At 44.9% G+C, this 16,988-nt stretch overlaps 6 non-coding genes across 6 annotated transcripts; all 6 read left to right on the forward strand.

Moving 5' to 3' along the window:
- Positions 1 to 1,280: 1,280 nt before the first annotated feature.
- Positions 1,281 to 1,354, forward strand: Trnan-guu (transfer RNA asparagine (anticodon GUU)). Its single transcript has one exon. It is a non-coding gene; the product is annotated as a tRNA-Asn (tRNA).
- Positions 1,355 to 3,798: 2,444 nt separating this feature from the next.
- Trnat-cgu (transfer RNA threonine (anticodon CGU)) lies at positions 3,799 to 3,870 on the forward strand. Its single transcript has one exon. It is a non-coding gene; the product is annotated as a tRNA-Thr (tRNA).
- A 303-nt stretch (positions 3,871 to 4,173) lies between these two features.
- Positions 4,174 to 4,247, forward strand: Trnan-guu (transfer RNA asparagine (anticodon GUU)). Its single transcript has one exon. It is a non-coding gene; the product is annotated as a tRNA-Asn (tRNA).
- An 8,111-nt stretch (positions 4,248 to 12,358) lies between these two features.
- Trnan-guu (transfer RNA asparagine (anticodon GUU)) lies at positions 12,359 to 12,432 on the forward strand. Its single transcript has one exon. It is a non-coding gene; the product is annotated as a tRNA-Asn (tRNA).
- A 689-nt stretch (positions 12,433 to 13,121) lies between these two features.
- Positions 13,122 to 13,193, forward strand: Trnat-cgu (transfer RNA threonine (anticodon CGU)). Its single transcript has one exon. It is a non-coding gene; the product is annotated as a tRNA-Thr (tRNA).
- A 333-nt stretch (positions 13,194 to 13,526) lies between these two features.
- On the forward strand, positions 13,527 to 13,600 carry Trnan-guu (transfer RNA asparagine (anticodon GUU)). The gene has a single exon. It is a non-coding gene; the product is annotated as a tRNA-Asn (tRNA).
- The last annotated feature ends 3,388 nt before the right edge of the window (positions 13,601 to 16,988 follow it).

The following is a 16,988-nucleotide window of genomic DNA, read 5'->3' on the forward strand; positions in this document are numbered from 1 at the left end:
CACCAATGTACGACTGCACCGTATTGGTCTTTCTGACACGGACACCTGTACTCGGTGTGGTCTCGTGGATACCCTTGAACATCGATTCACCTGCTGTGGGCACCTTGCTAATTGGCGTTGGCTCAGGAAACAACTTGCCTTTGTCACTAGGTCTGCTGAAGCCGCTTATACTATTGACATCATCGTCCGGCCCGATTCTTCCTTTTTTCCGCGAACGAAGCTCCATACCGTCATGTGGTTGATTGGCCATTTCGTACATTTTGTCAACAGTTGTCATGAAGAGGATGGACACCTAGCGTTTCGGCAGTACATGCTTACTGCTTACTGGCAGCGCTTACGATTGCCAGGCCTCCGAGATGATTTTGCCAATATGCTTAGCCTGACATTTGAAAGAGAGGGTGTTGGCTAAGGTCACCTCTGTGAGCCATTTTCTTTTATACTGTTTCTGGATTTGCCGCCTTTATGTATGTTTCTTCTCTACACCAGGACTGAAGTTTCCGTGTTTTTTTTTTTTTTTTTTTTTTTAAATCATTATTTCACAAAGCAGTCTACATTATATAGTCATGTTTTAGGATTTTAATTTCAGTAGTGTACTTCTTTTGAAGTGGCTGTGTTGTGGATGTTCCTTAATATTTTTTTTCAATAGATATATTTGTTAGAGGAATAATAATTACGCTTTCATTTGCTCATAATGAGCTGAGACTGAATTGCAGGCATTTAAAAAAAAAAAAAAATGTGGTAGAGTGTCTGCTTCGCATGCAGAAAGTCCTGGGTTCAAATCCCAGCTCCTCCAATTTTTGTTTCTCCGTTAAAAAAAAAAAAAAAAAAAAAAAAAAAAAAAAAAAAAAAAGGGGGCAGAGCACTGGTCTTATATATCAAAATAAAAAAAAAAAAAAAAAAAAAAAAAAAAAAAAAAAAAGTGGTAGAGCACTGGTCTCGTAAACCAGGGGTCGTGAGTTCGAACCTCACAGAAGGCATTCATTTTTTACACCTTCCTGCAAGGAGCGGAGCTATCTCGAGCAACATCTAACACATGGCAGTACACTGAATGAAAGGGATGTTCTACAACCTATGACAAGTATTCTACTGGCCTCAGAGGTTTTCTGAATTCATAGGCAGAACATTGGTTTGTATGCATTTTGTAGTATAATGTCATGCTTGGCGATGTCATTCGTTTACGAGCCTCGCTACAGTGTGCATGCACGTTATCCATGTGAAGAGGCGTAAGCAAATGCTACCACTCGCGTTGATATACAGAGCGCAAGGAAGCCAAAGTCAAGGCCTCCGTGGCGCAATCGGCTAGCGCGTTCGGCTGTTAACCGAAAGGTTGGTGGTTCGAGCCCACCCGGGGGCGAAATCGTTTTAACCGGCACCGAGGTGAGGACATACGTCAACTTTGTTAGAGATGCACAGCTAGTGTGACAATTTGGCTGTGTTTGAGTGATGCCACAGAGCCTTATACACATTCAGCCAGGTGACACTGTAGGTAAAAACATGGCCCTACACAGACGCCATATGAAACGTCCCCTTTGAACAATTATACATGACTGTGCTTAAACTGGCACACAATATTTTGTTAGCGCAACGCAATCCGACTTTCAATAATCCCTACAAAAGAATGGCCCTGACTAACATTAAACTATACCTTTCACAAATCACTTACCTCACAAAAATCTTCGCTGCTCAAGCTACTGCAATACAGCGAGCGCCACTACTGCCAGCTAAATAAAAGATTCAAACTACTGAAGGCACTAACTACTGATAGGGATAGTTAGCAAATGAAAGATATTAATAGAGAACAAACAATGTATTTACCTTAATATCATCACAAGTCATAATATATATATATCAGTTCATGACAAATTGCAAAACTTCGCCATCTCTCTCCCCACATCCATCACTGCTTGCGGCTCACCTCCAACTGCGCAACGCTACGCGCTGTTCACAGCCAGCTGCCTAACACTACAATGGCGAGTATTACAACAATGCAAAGCAGACACAGACTGCCCACAGCACAGCCAGTGATTGTCATACAGAGGTGGCGTTACCAATAAAAAACCTAAACAGCCTACTTACATAGAGAAAACATAAACAGCCTACTTACATAGAGAAAACATAAACAGCCTACTTACTTTGATGATCCATCAATACCATTATCTCTACAAGGACTACAGTGGGTCTGCACCTCTGGTGGCCCACCAATACCATACTCTCTACCAGGACTACAGTGGGTCTGCTCTGTGATGACCTACCTACCAATATTCTTCCAAACTACGACTGACTCTGCTGTGGGTTTGCTCTGTTGTGGCCCGTTATCTGTCAGCATGTCAAGAGTCAGCACTGTCTTTCCGTTGGAAGGACAACACTACTTCTTCAAGACTGCATGGAAATCCACTACTTCCGTGTGCAATTTCTTTTACTAATGAGACTTTGTGAAAAAAAACCTGTAATTACTGTTATGATGTACGATTAGGACTGTCTTTATGGACTGTGAGACAATTTTAGCTTTTGACCAACATAATATCAATAAGTGTGAGCATTTGATTTCTTTGTTATTGTAATTATGAAAAATTTTTTCAAATCTGTATTGGCCACTGCCCCATCCAATTTGTAAAAATTTTTGTGGGGAGCATGGGGGCTATGTAAGTAGGCTGTTTATGTTTTCTCTATGTAAGTAGGCTGTTTATGTTTTCTCTATGTAAGTAGGCTGTTTAGGATTTTTATTAGTAACGCCACCTCTATATGAAAATCACTGGCTGTGCTGTGTGCAGTCTGTGGCTGCTTTGCATTGTTGTAATACTCGCCATTGTAGTGTTGGGCAGCGGCAGCTGGATGTGAACAGCGCGTAGCGTTGCGCAGTTGGAGGTGAGCCGCCAGCAGTGGTGGATGTGGGGAGAGAGATGGCGGAGTTTTTGAAATTTGTCATGAACTGCTATATTTATATATGATGATATCAAGGTAAATACATTGTTTGTTCTCTATTAATATCTTTCATTTGCTAACTATCCCTATCAGTAGTTAGTGCCCTTAGTAGTTTGAATCTTTTATTTAGCTGGCAGTAGTGGCGCTTGCTGTATTGCAGTAGTGGGAGAAACGAAGATTATTGTGAGGTAAGTGATTTAGTGATTTGTGAAAGGTATAGTTTAATGTTAGTCAGGGCCATTCTTTTGTAGGGATTTTTGAAAGTCAGATTGCGTTGCGCTAAAAATATTGTGTGTCAGTTTAAGCACAGTCCTGTATAATTGTTCAAAGGGGACGTTTCAACGTTCTGCTGTTTTCCTTTTTATTCGTCATGTGTGACACTGCAGTAGAGTGACGCCCACCACAAAAGACGTATTCTTTACATTCAATTTCAGCGTATACGTCGCGAGTGCCATATGACAGGGCCTGTCTCTCGATGTCGATTTGTATTTGGTGTCTCTTAAGTGTCGGTCTGCAGTAGGCCGCTGTTGGCCGAGCGACGTGCAGTCGCCTTACATGAAGCCCCATGGGCAACGCCAGCGCCACTGTGGACAACAGCATACTGTAGCCAGAGAGAGGAGCCGAAAGGCGCATTTCGCAGTCGAGCCACGCTATCCCACAAGCTGTGCACTAGGTCAGGATTGCGCAGACCGCAAACTTTTGCTGGCCCGAAGCTCGTCGTCGATCGTGAGGGCGAAACATTCAAGAGATTTGGAAAACGGCAATTAGGACAACCCCAGCAGCAGCTGTGTGCCAAATCCAATATCTGGTCGAGGGCTGCAAGATTCAGTATGATGAAGTAACAATTTGGGGATAGCTCACAAACGCTAAGCTGCCGCCTTCTTAGCTCAGTGGTAGAGCACTGGTCTCGTAAACCAGGGGTCGTGAGTTCGAACCTCACAGAAGGCATTCATTTTTTACACCTTCCTGCAAGGAGCGGAGCTATCTCGAGCAACATCTAACACATGGCAGTACACTGAATGAAAGGGATGTTCTACAACCTATGACAAGTATTCTACTGGCCTCAGAGGTTTTCTGAATTCATAGGCAGAACATTGGTTTGTATGCATTTTGTAGTATAATGTCATGCTTGGCGATGTCATTCGTTTACGAGCCTCGCTACAGTGTGCATGCACGTTATCCATGTGAAGAGGCGTAAGCAAATGCTACCACTCGCGTTGATATACAGAGCGCAAGGGAGCCAAAGTCAAGGCCTCCGTGGCGCAATCGGCTAGCGCGTTCGGCTGTTAACCGAAAGGTTGGTGGTTCGAGCCCACCCGGGGGCGAAATCGTTTTAACCGGCACCGAGGTGAGGACATACGTCAACTTTGTTAGAGATGCACAGCTAGTGTGACAATTTGGCTGTGTTTGAGTGATGCCACAGAGCCTTATACACATTCAGCCAGGTGACACTGTAGGTAAAAACATGGCCCTACACAGACGCCATATGAAACGTCCCCTTTGAACAATTATACATGACTGTGCTTAAACTGACACACAATATTTTGTTAGCGCAACGCAATCTGACTTTCAATAATCCCTACAAAAGAATGGCCCTGACTAACATTAAACTATACCTTTCACAAATCACTTACCTCACAAAAATCTTCGCTGCTCAAGCTACTGCAATACAGCGAGCGCCACTACTGCCAGCTAAATAAAAGATTCAAACTACTGAAGGCACTAACTACTGATAGGGATAGTTAGCAAATGAAAGATATTAATAGAGAACAAACAATGTATTTACCTTAATATCATCACAAGTCATAATATATATATATCAGTTCATGACAAATTGCAAAACTTCGCCATCTCTCTCCCCACATCCATCACTGCTTGCGGCTCACCTCCAACTGCGCAACGCTACGCGCTGTTCACAGCCAGCTGCCTAACACTACAATGGCGAGTATTACAACAATGCAAAGCAGACACAGACTGCCCACAGCACAGCCAGTGATTGTCATACAGAGGTGGCGTTACCAATAAAAAACCTAAACAGCCTACTTACATAGAGAAAACATAAACAGCCTACTTACATAGAGAAAACATAAACAGCCTACTTACTTTGATGATCCATCAATACCATTATCTCTACAAGGACTACAGTGGGTCTGCACCTCTGGTGGCCCACCAATACCATACTCTCTACCAGGACTACAGTGGGTCTGCTCTGTGATGACCTACCTACCAATATTCTTCCAAACTACGACTGACTCTGCTGTGGGTTTGCTCTGTTGTGGCCCGTTATCTGTCAGCATGTCAAGAGTCAGCACTGTCTTTCCGTTGGAAGGACAACACTACTTCTTCAAGACTGCATGGAAATCCACTACTTCTGTGTGCAATTTCTTTTACTAATGAGACTTTGTGAAAAAAAACCTGTAATTACTGTTATGATGTACGATTAGGACTGTCTTTATGGACTGTGAGACAATTTTAGCTTTTGACCAACATAATATCAATAAGTGTGAGCATTTGATTTCTTTGTTATTGTAATTATGAAAAATTTTTTCAAATCTGTATTGGCCACTGCCCCATCCAATTTGTAAAAATTTTTGTGGGGAGCATGGGGGCTATGTAAGTAGGCTGTTTATGTTTTCTCTATGTAAGTAGGCTGTTTATGTTTTCTCTATGTAAGTAGGCTGTTTAGGATTTTTATTAGTAACGCCACCTCTATATGAAAATCACTGGCTGTGCTGTGTGCAGTCTGTGGCTGCTTTGCATTGTTGTAATACTCGCCATTGTAGTGTTGGGCAGCGGCAGCTGGATGTGAACAGCGCGTAGCGTTGCGCAGTTGGAGGTGAGCCGCCAGCAGTGGTGGATGTGGGGAGAGAGATGGCGGAGTTTTTGAAATTTGTCATGAACTGCTATATTTATATATGATGATATCAAGGTAAATACATTGTTTGTTCTCTATTAATATCTTTCATTTGCTAACTATCCCTATCAGTAGTTAGTGCCCTTAGTAGTTTGAATCTTTTATTTAGCTGGCAGTAGTGGCGCTTGCTGTATTGCAGTAGTGGGAGAAACGAAGATTATTGTGAGGTAAGTGATTTAGTGATTTGTGAAAGGTATAGTTTAATGTTAGTCAGGGCCATTCTTTTGTAGGGATTTTTGAAAGTCAGATTGCGTTGCGCTAAAAATATTGTGTGTCAGTTTAAGCACAGTCCTGTATAATTGTTCAAAGGGGACGTTTCAACGTTCTGCTGTTTTCCTTTTTATTCGTCATGTGTGACACTGCAGTAGAGTGACGCCCACCACAAAAGACGTATTCTTTACATTCAATTTCAGCGTATACGTCGCGAGTGCCATATGACAGGGCCTGTCTCTCGATGTCGATTTGTATTTGGTGTGTCTTAAGTGTCGGTCTGCATAGGCCGCTGTTGGCCGAGCGACGTGCAGTCGCCTTACATGAAGCCCCATGGGCAACGCCAGTGCCACTGTGGACAACAGCATACTGTAGCCAGAGAGAGGAGCCGAAAGGCGCATTTTGGCAGTCGAGCCACGCTATCCCACAAGCTGTGCACTAGGTCAGGATTGCGCAGACCGCAAACTTTTGCTGGCCCGACGCTCGTCGTCGATCGTAAGGGCGAAACATTCAAGAGATTTGGAAAACGGCAATTTGGACAACCCCAGCAGCAGCTGTGTGCCAAATCCGATATCTGGTCGAGGGCTGCAAGATTCAGTATGATGAAGTAACAATTTGGGGATAGCTCACAAACGCTAAGCTGCCGCCTTCTTAGCTCAGTGGTGCAGTTCCGCTTGAGACGCGCTGGAGTGAGGAAGTGTCACGAGCTCCGAGTCCCTAGCGGTGTTTACGTTTTGCTGTTTGTCTCTCATCGCGTGTTGTGTTCCCGTTCCGTGTTTCAGTTCCGTGTTGTGTCGTTTGTCAGTTGTGTTTTGTCAAGTATAAGTGCTATTAGCCCTTGGCGGGTTGATTAGCGACATGTCACGTTTATTTCCAAGGAAGAATACAATCAAGTTTCAGTTTGACAAGTCCACCAGGTCCGTTCAACCAAGCTCCCTTGAAGTGCACGACTGCATTGTGGATGTTGTTGGCATTACGTCGCAGCAAGTGCATACTGCTTATTACGATCTGGAGCAGTATTGCTTTTCGTCAAACTGCTGGACCCTCTTGTGATGGAGCGTTTACTGGCAAACCATGGTGGCACGATCGACTTTCTTCACCGTGATGGAACAGTGAGTACTGTTACAATTTCTACTGCTGATCTCGAGTACAAAGATGTGAGAGTGTTTAACTTGCCACCCGAAGTAGAGAATTGCTATCTGCGAGAGGTCTTATCTGCATATGGCGAGGTTAGGACTATTAGGAATGAGTTGTGGTCTCGTGAACACCGGTTGCAATGCTACAGTGGAGTGAGATCTGTAGAGATGCATGTTAAAGTCAGCATTCCGTCACATATTATGGTTTGTGGGTACAATGTACTAGCCACCTATGCCGGTCAGACGCCCACCTGTCATATTTGTAATGAGAGTGGACATCTGCGTCAGGATTGTCCGCGTCGCGTATTTTCCTTAAAAACACTCTGCAGAGGAGGCAGCGGCTGACGTTCAGTGACGTTCTGATGAATGGTAAAGTTGAACAGCCTGCTGCTACTTCACCTTCCGCAATTCGTACCGAACCTATTACGCTCGATGGCAATCAACTTACGGCGTCTTCTGTCGACGCGCACTCTGACACGGCTGCTAGTGACCGGAACAATTCCAGTCATAAGAGACCTCATGACTCAGTTAGTGACTCCTCAGATGTGGAAGAATCTAACCAAGCGCACCCTGTTCAAAAGCAAAAATCCTATTCTGGTGACTGCGGGTCAGAAGTGAACGTTATGGAGGTCGAATCCACGTCTCAGGGCGGGAATGTTAAGGTATCTGCAGTAGCTGTTGCGATGCCTGCACCTGCTACTGTCCAGGTTGGGACAGAAAGCTCTCCCAAAGCGACAGCAGAGGCCGAGGGGCAGGAATGTGAATCTTCTTTTCCCGTTACTGAGCGGCCTGATGTGGCGACTGCCAGTGACGTGACAGTTTCCAATACCGCGGAACGGCAACTTATGGCACAGGATTTGCCAGATCCCCCACGTGATAGTCACAGTAGGCAACAAGTTTCGCAGCATAAAGGTGTTTCTCAAACTCATGCCATGACTCAAGATCCTCAACGACGCCGGTTGAATCCTCCGCCGAACGTAACTCACAGTCGAAGTCAGATACGGCGCGAAGCGGCTAAATTAGAAAGAAAATCACCTGAAGGCATAGTAGCACCCCCCCAGGGGCACTTCGAGAACGCCGACGCCGATTGTCCTGCAGGTCCGCCCACGACGTCTATAGTTGCCACCGATGCACAAACTTAGCAGCATTACCGCCTGAATTGAGCCTACATGATTATGTGCACTTCATTGGGCGTTCTTATACTCTCAGATATATAGTGTACGGTGCCCCACCTACACGAATACAAGTGCGTGTCGCTAGTTTGACATAATGAGTCAAACTTATAACATTGTAACTCTCAATATCAACAGAACTACTTCGGACTTTAAAAAATTATCTTTGAAACAATTTATTTACGAATCGGAGGCGGACATAATTTTGTTGCAAGAAGTCATGTTTACTGATTTTCATATACCTGGCTTTAACGCTTTTTTCAACGTCTCATCAGACGATAGTACAGGAACTGCTATAATGAGTCGTGTCGGGATACCAGTAGTGATACTGGATAAACTTGAATCCGGAAGAGGCTTAAGTTGTCAAGTTTATGATGTCACGATTTTAAATGTTTATGTTCCATCGGGTACCACTAAAAAGTCAGAGAGGGCCAAATTCTTCAAGGAAGATGTTGTGTATTTGCTTCGGAAGAATCCTATCAAGGTCATTGTTGGAGGTGATTTCAATTGTGTTGTCCATCGGAAAGACCAGACTCCACATTTTAATTATTCTCAGGAGCTTCATGACTTACTTAAAACTATGCGATACAAGGATGCCTGGGAAGTCCTCTTCCCTACGTTAGTCAAATATACGTTTCTTACTTCGGCCTCATGTAGTCGCATTGATCGAATATATGTCTCTGAGAATATTAGCACTCACGTACTAAATGCGGACGTCATCCCCACGTATTTTTCCGACCATTGCGCTCTCTCCGTTTCCATAACATTGGTCAAGCAGTCCACTCGCGCATACCGCAACCAATGGACCCTCAATATCGCGCATTTGAAAGATGACGATCTTGAAGATTGCGTTCTCGACACGTGGACGAAATGTTTAAGATCAATTCAGAATTACGGAACCAAAACCGAGTGGTGGGTCAAAATTGCTAAGGTGAAGTTGCGACAAACGTTAAAAAATTACAGTTTTCACAAAAGTATGGCAGAAAAACGGACTATTGAATTCTACTACACGGTTTTACGAGAACTCCATGAAAAGTCACATAGGTCAGGCACTCACCTAGCACGGATCAAACGAGTAAAAGCCAAACTTTTAAGCATCACACGGAAACGGTTAGACGGATTGAAAATCAAATCAAAAGCAAAATCTCTCTTGGAGGATGAAACAACTTCAATGTACCATTTGATGAAACATCAGTCTAATTGGCGACGTACTTTTCTTGAGGATCTCAAACTAGAAGACGGTAGGGTACTCACAGACCAAGGTGACATTGTCCGTGCACTCCATCGGCATTACGAATTGCTCTACAACGAGGACCAGTCTGATAACTGTGATGGCTTTGAAGTCATCAACTCATTACGTAATTTACTCACCATAGATGACAATAATTCCTTGTTTGTTGACTTCACAGTCGACGAGGTGTTCGACCTGGTAAAGACATCTCTTCCAAATAAATCGGCGGGTCCAGACGGTATTCCTAAAGAGTTTTATCAACGGTATTGGCATATCATTGGAACAGTGTTTACTGAGGTCATTAATGAACTCGTGAGAGGAGGTGCAATTCCATCAGAACTCAAAGAGGGCAAACTTGTCTTGATACCGAAAATCACGGGCCACCAGAAAATCGATAACTTTCGTCCTCTCATGCTCATGAATTATGACTATAAAACATTAGCAAGGGCGGTTAAAGAACGGATGACTCCCCTACTCCGGAAAGTTATCCACACCCATCAAGCCTGTTTTCCTGGACGGACAATAATGACTACCATCTCTGAATTTCGTGATTTGATTTCTGTTGCTGCAGTTACAAATATTAAATGCGCGATCTTATTCCTACACTTCTGCAAGGCCTTTGACCATGTCAGTCATCGATACGTGGAACTTGTTTTGCAGCAGCTGGGGTTTTCGGATCGTGCGGTGCGTATCATTCATCAACTGATGACTGGAATTACGGCGAAAATCATTGTAAATGGACAGTCTACGAAAGTCATTCATGTTCGGAGGGGCGTTCCGCAGGGCAGCCCGCTGTCAATGTTGTTATATGTTCTCTCGTTGGAACCTTTTCTACGACAGATCAATGGACGATTGACTGGAGTGACAGTTTCTGGGGTCACCATACCCGCCAGAGCTTACGCCGATGACGTAGGAGTTGTCATACGACACGGCGGTGAAATAGCCATCCTCAAAGCGGAGATTGATAACTACAATAGAGCATCAGGTGCGAAGATTAACGCACAAAAGAGTAAGTTGTTGAATCTTCGAGGCTTCGAGGACGTACATATCTCTTGGGCCACTCTGGTGGACCATCACAAGACGTTAGGCATAAGCTTCAACAAGTGCCCCATGAAGATGACAGCAACCAACTGGAGAGAGACAACCAACAAGATACGAGGAGCGCTGCGTGAACTTAGCTGGCGCTCTACGAATCTCCTGCAGACAATTCGAATCATAAACACCTATGTTTTCTCTAAAGCGTATTACGTTGCACAGATCTTTCCAGTACCTAGAATGCAAGCCAAACTCATCATGAGACTGGCTAATAGACAAGTCTGGAAAGGGAATCTTTTTAAAGTGCGACTCGTCACCCTGACCCATTCGAGGGCAGCAGGGGGTTTAGAACTCACTAACATTGCGAGGAAAGCGAGAGCGTTGTACTTAAAAAGAACCTTATTTATGATTAATCTTGCCCACAGTAACGTCACTTCTCAACTATTCCAGGTAGTCCGGCCAGAATGCATGAAACCACCGATCAACGTGGGAAAACTGAACTATAAGTTAAAGCATATACGAGAATTTTACGTAGACATCAGCTACTTAGGTGATGACATTCTCCGCGCGACCAACATAACTTCCAAGAAACTATTAGAACACTGGGACACATCTGACATCCCAAGTAAAATCGAAGTACAATATCCGGCCATTTTATGGCACAATGTATGGACCAATATCAACCTCCCTATCCACTCCTCTGAGGTGACGTCCACGTGGTACAGAGTCGTCAATGACATAGTGGCCACCAACGAAAAACTCCAAAGGATTGGGCTTAGTGACACGTATTACTGTTGTCGATGTGGACTAGTCGACACTCTCCTCCATCGCTTTACGTGTGCCGGGCATCTGCGAAACTGGGATTGGACTAAGACCAAAGTTGGAATCCTCACCCGCCGTGGTGGACGAAATCACACAACAGAGATGCTTTTACGCCCACAGGAAAAATACTACCCTGCAACCAAACACAACAGTGTGATGTGGCTCTTAGGCCATTTCGCAAACTATGTAATAAACGTAAAGGGACCTGACAACATAATAGACTACAAATTGTACATGGAAACGGCCTACTGGAGAATGAAAGCATTACGCCAATACAAAAGCCTCTTTGGGAACATGCTAGATATTGTTTTGGAGAAGACTGGTGTAGGGTAAGCGTCCATGATAAATTACAAGTACTTCGCTTGGCCAGACAACGTAAAAAAAAAAAACGAAAAAAAAGAAAAGAAAAAGTGACTAGGATACTTGGCTTTCACATAGGAGGACAAAAATCAAACTAAAAAAAATAAAAATGGATCAGGCGTCGGACTTCGGTATAAAAAAAAAACCAGAAAAAAGAAAAAAAAAGTGGTAGAGCACTGGTCTCGTAAACCAGGGGTCGTGAGTTCGAACCTCACAGAAGGCATTCATTTTTTAAACCTTCCTGCAAGGAGCGGAGCTATCTCGAGCAGCATCTAACACATGGCAGTACACTGAATGAAAGGGATGTTCTACAAACTATGACAAGTATTCTACTGGCCTCGGAGGTTTTCTGAATGCATAGGCAGAACATTGGTTTGTATGCATTTTGTAGTATAATGTCATGCTTGGCGATGTCATTCGTTTACGAGCCTCGCTACAGTGTGCATGCACGTTATCCATGTGAAGAGGCGTAAGCAAATGCTACCATTCTGCGAGATTCCTGCAGAAGGTATACGAATTGCGTTGATATACAGAGCACAAGGGAGCCAAAGTTAAAGCCTCCGTGGCGCAATCGGCTAGCGCGTTCGGCTGTTAACCGAAAGGTTGGTGGTTCGAGCCCACCCGGGGGCGAAATCGTTTTAACCGGCACCGAGGTGAGGACATACGTCAACTTTGTTAGAGATACACAGCTAGTGTAACAATTTGGCTGCGTTTGAGTGATGCCACAGAGCCTTATACACATTCAGCCAAGTGACACTGTAGGTAAAAACATGGCCCTACACAGACGTTCTACTGTTTTCCTTTTTATTCGTCATGTGTGACACGGCAGTAGAGGGACGCCCACTACAAAAGACGTATTCTTTACATTCAATTTCAGCATATACGTCGCGAGTGCCATATGACAGGGCCTGTCTCTCGATGTCGATTTGTATTTGGTGTCTCTTAAGTGTCGGTCTGCAGTAGGCCGCTGTTGGCCGAGCGACGTGCAGTCGCCTTATATGAAGCCCCATGGGCAACGCCAGTGCCACTGTGGACAACAGCGCACTGTAGCCAGAGAGAGGAGCCGAAAGGCGCATTTCGCAGTCGAGCCACGCTATCCCACAAGCTGTGCACTAGGTCAGGATTGTGCAGACCGCAAACTTTTGGTGGGCCGACGCTCGTCGTCGATCGTAAGGGCGAAACATTCAAGAGATTTGGAAAACGGCAATGTGGACACCCCCAGCAGCAGCTGTGTGCCAAATCCGATATCTGGTCGAGGGCTGCAAGATTCAGTATGATGAAGTAACAATCTGGGGATAGCTCACAAACGCTAAGCTGCTGCCTTCTTAGCTCAGTGGTAGAGCACTGGTCTCGTAAACCAGGGGTCGTGAGTTCGAACCTCACAGAAGGCATTCATTTTTTAAACCTTCCAGCAAGGAGCGGAGCTATCTCGAGCAGCATCTAACACATGGCAGTACACTGAATGAAAGGGATGTTCTACAACCTATGACAAGTATTCTACTGGCCTCGGAGGTTTTCTGAATGCATAGGCAGAACATTGGTTTGTATGCATTTTGTAGTATAATGTCATGCTTGGCGATGTCATTCGTTTACGAGCCTCGCTACAGTGTGCATGCACGTTATCCATGTGAAGAGGCGTAAGCAAATGCTACCATTCTGCGAGATTCCTGCAGAAGGTATACGAATTGCGTTGATATACAGAGCACAAGGGTGCCAAAGTCAAGGCCTCCGTGGCGCAATCGGCTAGCGCGTTCGGCTGTTAACGGAAAGGTTGGTGGTTCGAGCCCACCCGGGGGCGAAATCGTTTTAACCGGCACCGAGGTGAGGACATACGTCAACTTTGTTAGAGATACACAGCTAGTGTGACATTTTGGCTGCGTTTGAGTGATGCCACAGAGCCTTATACACATTCAGCCAAGTGACACTGTAGGTAAAAACATGGCCCTACACAGACGTTCTACTGTTTTCCTTTTTATTCCTCATGTGTGACACTGCAGTAGAGGGACGCCCACTACAAAAGACGTATTCTTTACATTCAATTTCAGCATATACGTCGCGAGTGCCATATGACAGGGCCTGTCTCTCGATGTCGATTTGTATTTGGTGTGTCTTAAGTGTCGGTCTGCAGTAGGCCGCTGTTGGCCGAGCGACGTGCAGTCCTTTTTATTCGTCATGTGTGACACTGCAGTAGAGGGACGCCCACTACAAAAGACGTATTCTTTACATTCAATTTCAGCATATACGTCGCGAGTGCCATATGACAGGGCCTGTCTCTCGATGTCGATTTGTATTTGGTGTGTCTTAAGTGTCGGTCTGCAGTAGGCCGCTGTTGGCCGAGCGACGTGCAGTCCTTTTTATTCGTCATGTGTGACACTGCAGTAGAGGGACGCCCACTACAAAAGACGTATTCTTTACATTCAATTTCAGCATATACGTCGCGAGTGCCATATGACAGGGCCTGTCTCTCGATGTCGATTTGTATTTGGTGTGTCTTAAGTGTCGGTCTGCAGTAGGCCGCTGTTGGCCGAGCGACGTGCAGTCCTTTTTATTCGTCATGTGTGACACTGCAGTAGAGGGACGCCCACTACAAAAGACGTATTCTTTACATTCAATTTCAGGGTATACGTCGCGAGTGCCATATGACAGGGCCTGTCTCTCGATGTCGATTTGTATTTGGTGTGTCTTAAGTGTCGGTCTGCAGTAGGCCGCTGTTGGCCGAGCGACGTGCAGTCGCCTTACATGAAGCCCCATGGGCAACGCCAGTGCCACTGTGGACAACAGCGCACTGTAGCCAGAGAGAGGAGCCGAAAGGCGCATTTCGCAGTCGAGCCACGCTATCCCACAAGCTGTGCACTAGGTCAGGATTGTGCAGACCGCAAACTTTTGGTGGGCCGACGCTCGTCGTCGATCGTAAGGGCGAAACATTCAAGAGATTTGGAAAACGGCAATGTCGACACCCCCAGCAGCAGCTGTGTGCCAAATCCGATATCTGGTCGAGGGCTGCAAGATTCAGTATGATGAAGTAACAATCTGGGGATAGCTCACAAACGCTAAGCTGCCGCCTTCTTAGCTCAGTGGTAGTCGCGCTTCAGCTGTGCTACCGCGTGGACGTGTGTACTGCTGCGCTCCGATTGTGTTGTTTACATACGTGTTCTGCTGCTGTCTCCTTTGCTGGCTGTCCGTTCATCTTCGTTTTTGTGTATCGTCGTAAGTGTTTGGCTGTTCATCACCGTTCTGTCACTCGCCGGAATTTCGGTTTTTTAACCGGAGTTTCATCCCTGTTCTGAATCATGTCTACGAACGTCAGGAAAAACACACTGGTCTTCGCTTTCGACAAGGAAACCCGTCATATCCAGCCAACGTCACTGGAAATACACGATTGGATTACTGAGGTAATTGGTGTTAACTCTGATTCCGTCCATACAATGCAGTTAGACAATGATAAATACTGTATTTTTGTTAAGTTTGAGAGCTCGGTGACGATAGATAGACTTTTAGCAAAGTGGGGTAGTGAAGTAGAATTCATTCACAGAGACGGCTCGAAGAGCAAAGTTCGGATCTGGCGAGCTGATATTGTTTACACTACCGTTCGCGTGCTTAATTTACCTATTGAAATTGATAATGATTTAATTAAGGATGCGCTTTGCAAGTATGGTGACGTGAAATCTGTTAATAATGAACGTTGGTCTCGTCACTACAAACTGCAGTGTTTTAACGGAATTCGATCTGTGGAGATGGACATCAAGACCAATATTCCGTCTCATATATTTGTAAATGGCTACAGGGCGCAAATTGTGTATTCAGGTCAAGTACCGACCTGTCATGTTTGTAATGAGTCTGGCCACTCTAGACAGGATTGTCCGCGGCGGGTTTTTGTATTGAAAAGCAATCTAACGCAACGCCAGAAACTTACCCTAAATGATGTCTTGCCAAATAATGTATCTGTCCCGTTGGGTGTGGATACTGCCCAAGCAAACCACTCTGATATATCCGTAAATGATATTACTCAATTTCCATGTTTAGATAAAAAGGCTGATGTTGACACCCCCGCATCCTCCGAATTGCAGACAAAGAAACGGCCCCATGAGATAACTGATAGCTGTTCTGACGAAGAGTTGTCTGACAAATCTCACTCCGCACGCAAACAAAAACAATGCGAGGAGGAAGTATTGCCACAACTCCAGGAAATGCAGATGGAAGCTTGTAAACAATCAGAACGTAAACAATTGGTGGGAAACTGCGAAAATGGGGATGTTTCTAGCAATAACCGCGAAACATCAGGAGGGGACACAGTTTGCAAAGACGAGCAGCCTCCTGACAGTCACGAGAAACAATTAGTGTGTCTGGATCAACCCTCTGTAACGGCTAGTGCTTCCGCGAAGGGTAGTGACCACACGACAGGGCTAAGCAGTACAGGCCGTGTCGTACAGTTGGACGACCCGACGGGATCGGCGTCACAACCGACCACCACAAAACCCGTCACAGAGCCTTCGGATGCTCCACGAAGGAAGTTAAAGCCACAACCGAATGTCAATGCTCCTCGTAATCAAGCGAAGTTAAAGAGCGTGAAAAGTGACACGAAACCCCAAAATGTGCGTTATGAAACTGTCAGGCACGGGTCATTGAAAGAATCTCCTGAGGAACTTCCTGATAATCTATCTTCTACTGATTCAGGAGGGAAATCTCAAACCTAGACTGCACTAATACTGTAATTAGCAACCTCTCAATGGGACGTTCTGTTCTGTCTAAATTTTCTGTGTCTTCTAAGTAATAATTTAGTCGCATGTTATTTACTCACTGTCCTAACATCCAACGAGTAATAACGCAATGACCCAGTGTTATACTATTGCTACTGTCAATATTAATAAAATACGGTCGGCATTGAAATTGCAGCGCTAAAAGAATTTTTATATGACTCGGGAACTGATATAGCCCTGCTGCAGGAAGTTGTCACGTCGGATTTAAATATTCCCGGGTATGTTGCCAACCTAAATGTCTCCCACGAAACTAGCGTGGGGACAGCTTTTTTAATCCGGGATGGGATTCCAGTAACGGAAGTAGAACGACTGGAATCTGGAAGGGGAATAGGGCTCAAGATTTATGACGTGTCCCTTATTAACTTGTATGCCCCTTCCGGCAGTTCACATAGATCTGACAGAACACGATTTTTTAAAGACGAGGTAATA

The sequence above is a fragment of the Schistocerca serialis genome, chromosome 6 (genome assembly GCF_023864345.2).
Source record: "Schistocerca serialis cubense isolate TAMUIC-IGC-003099 chromosome 6, iqSchSeri2.2, whole genome shotgun sequence".
NCBI classification, from domain to species: domain Eukaryota; kingdom Metazoa; phylum Arthropoda; class Insecta; order Orthoptera; family Acrididae; genus Schistocerca; species Schistocerca serialis.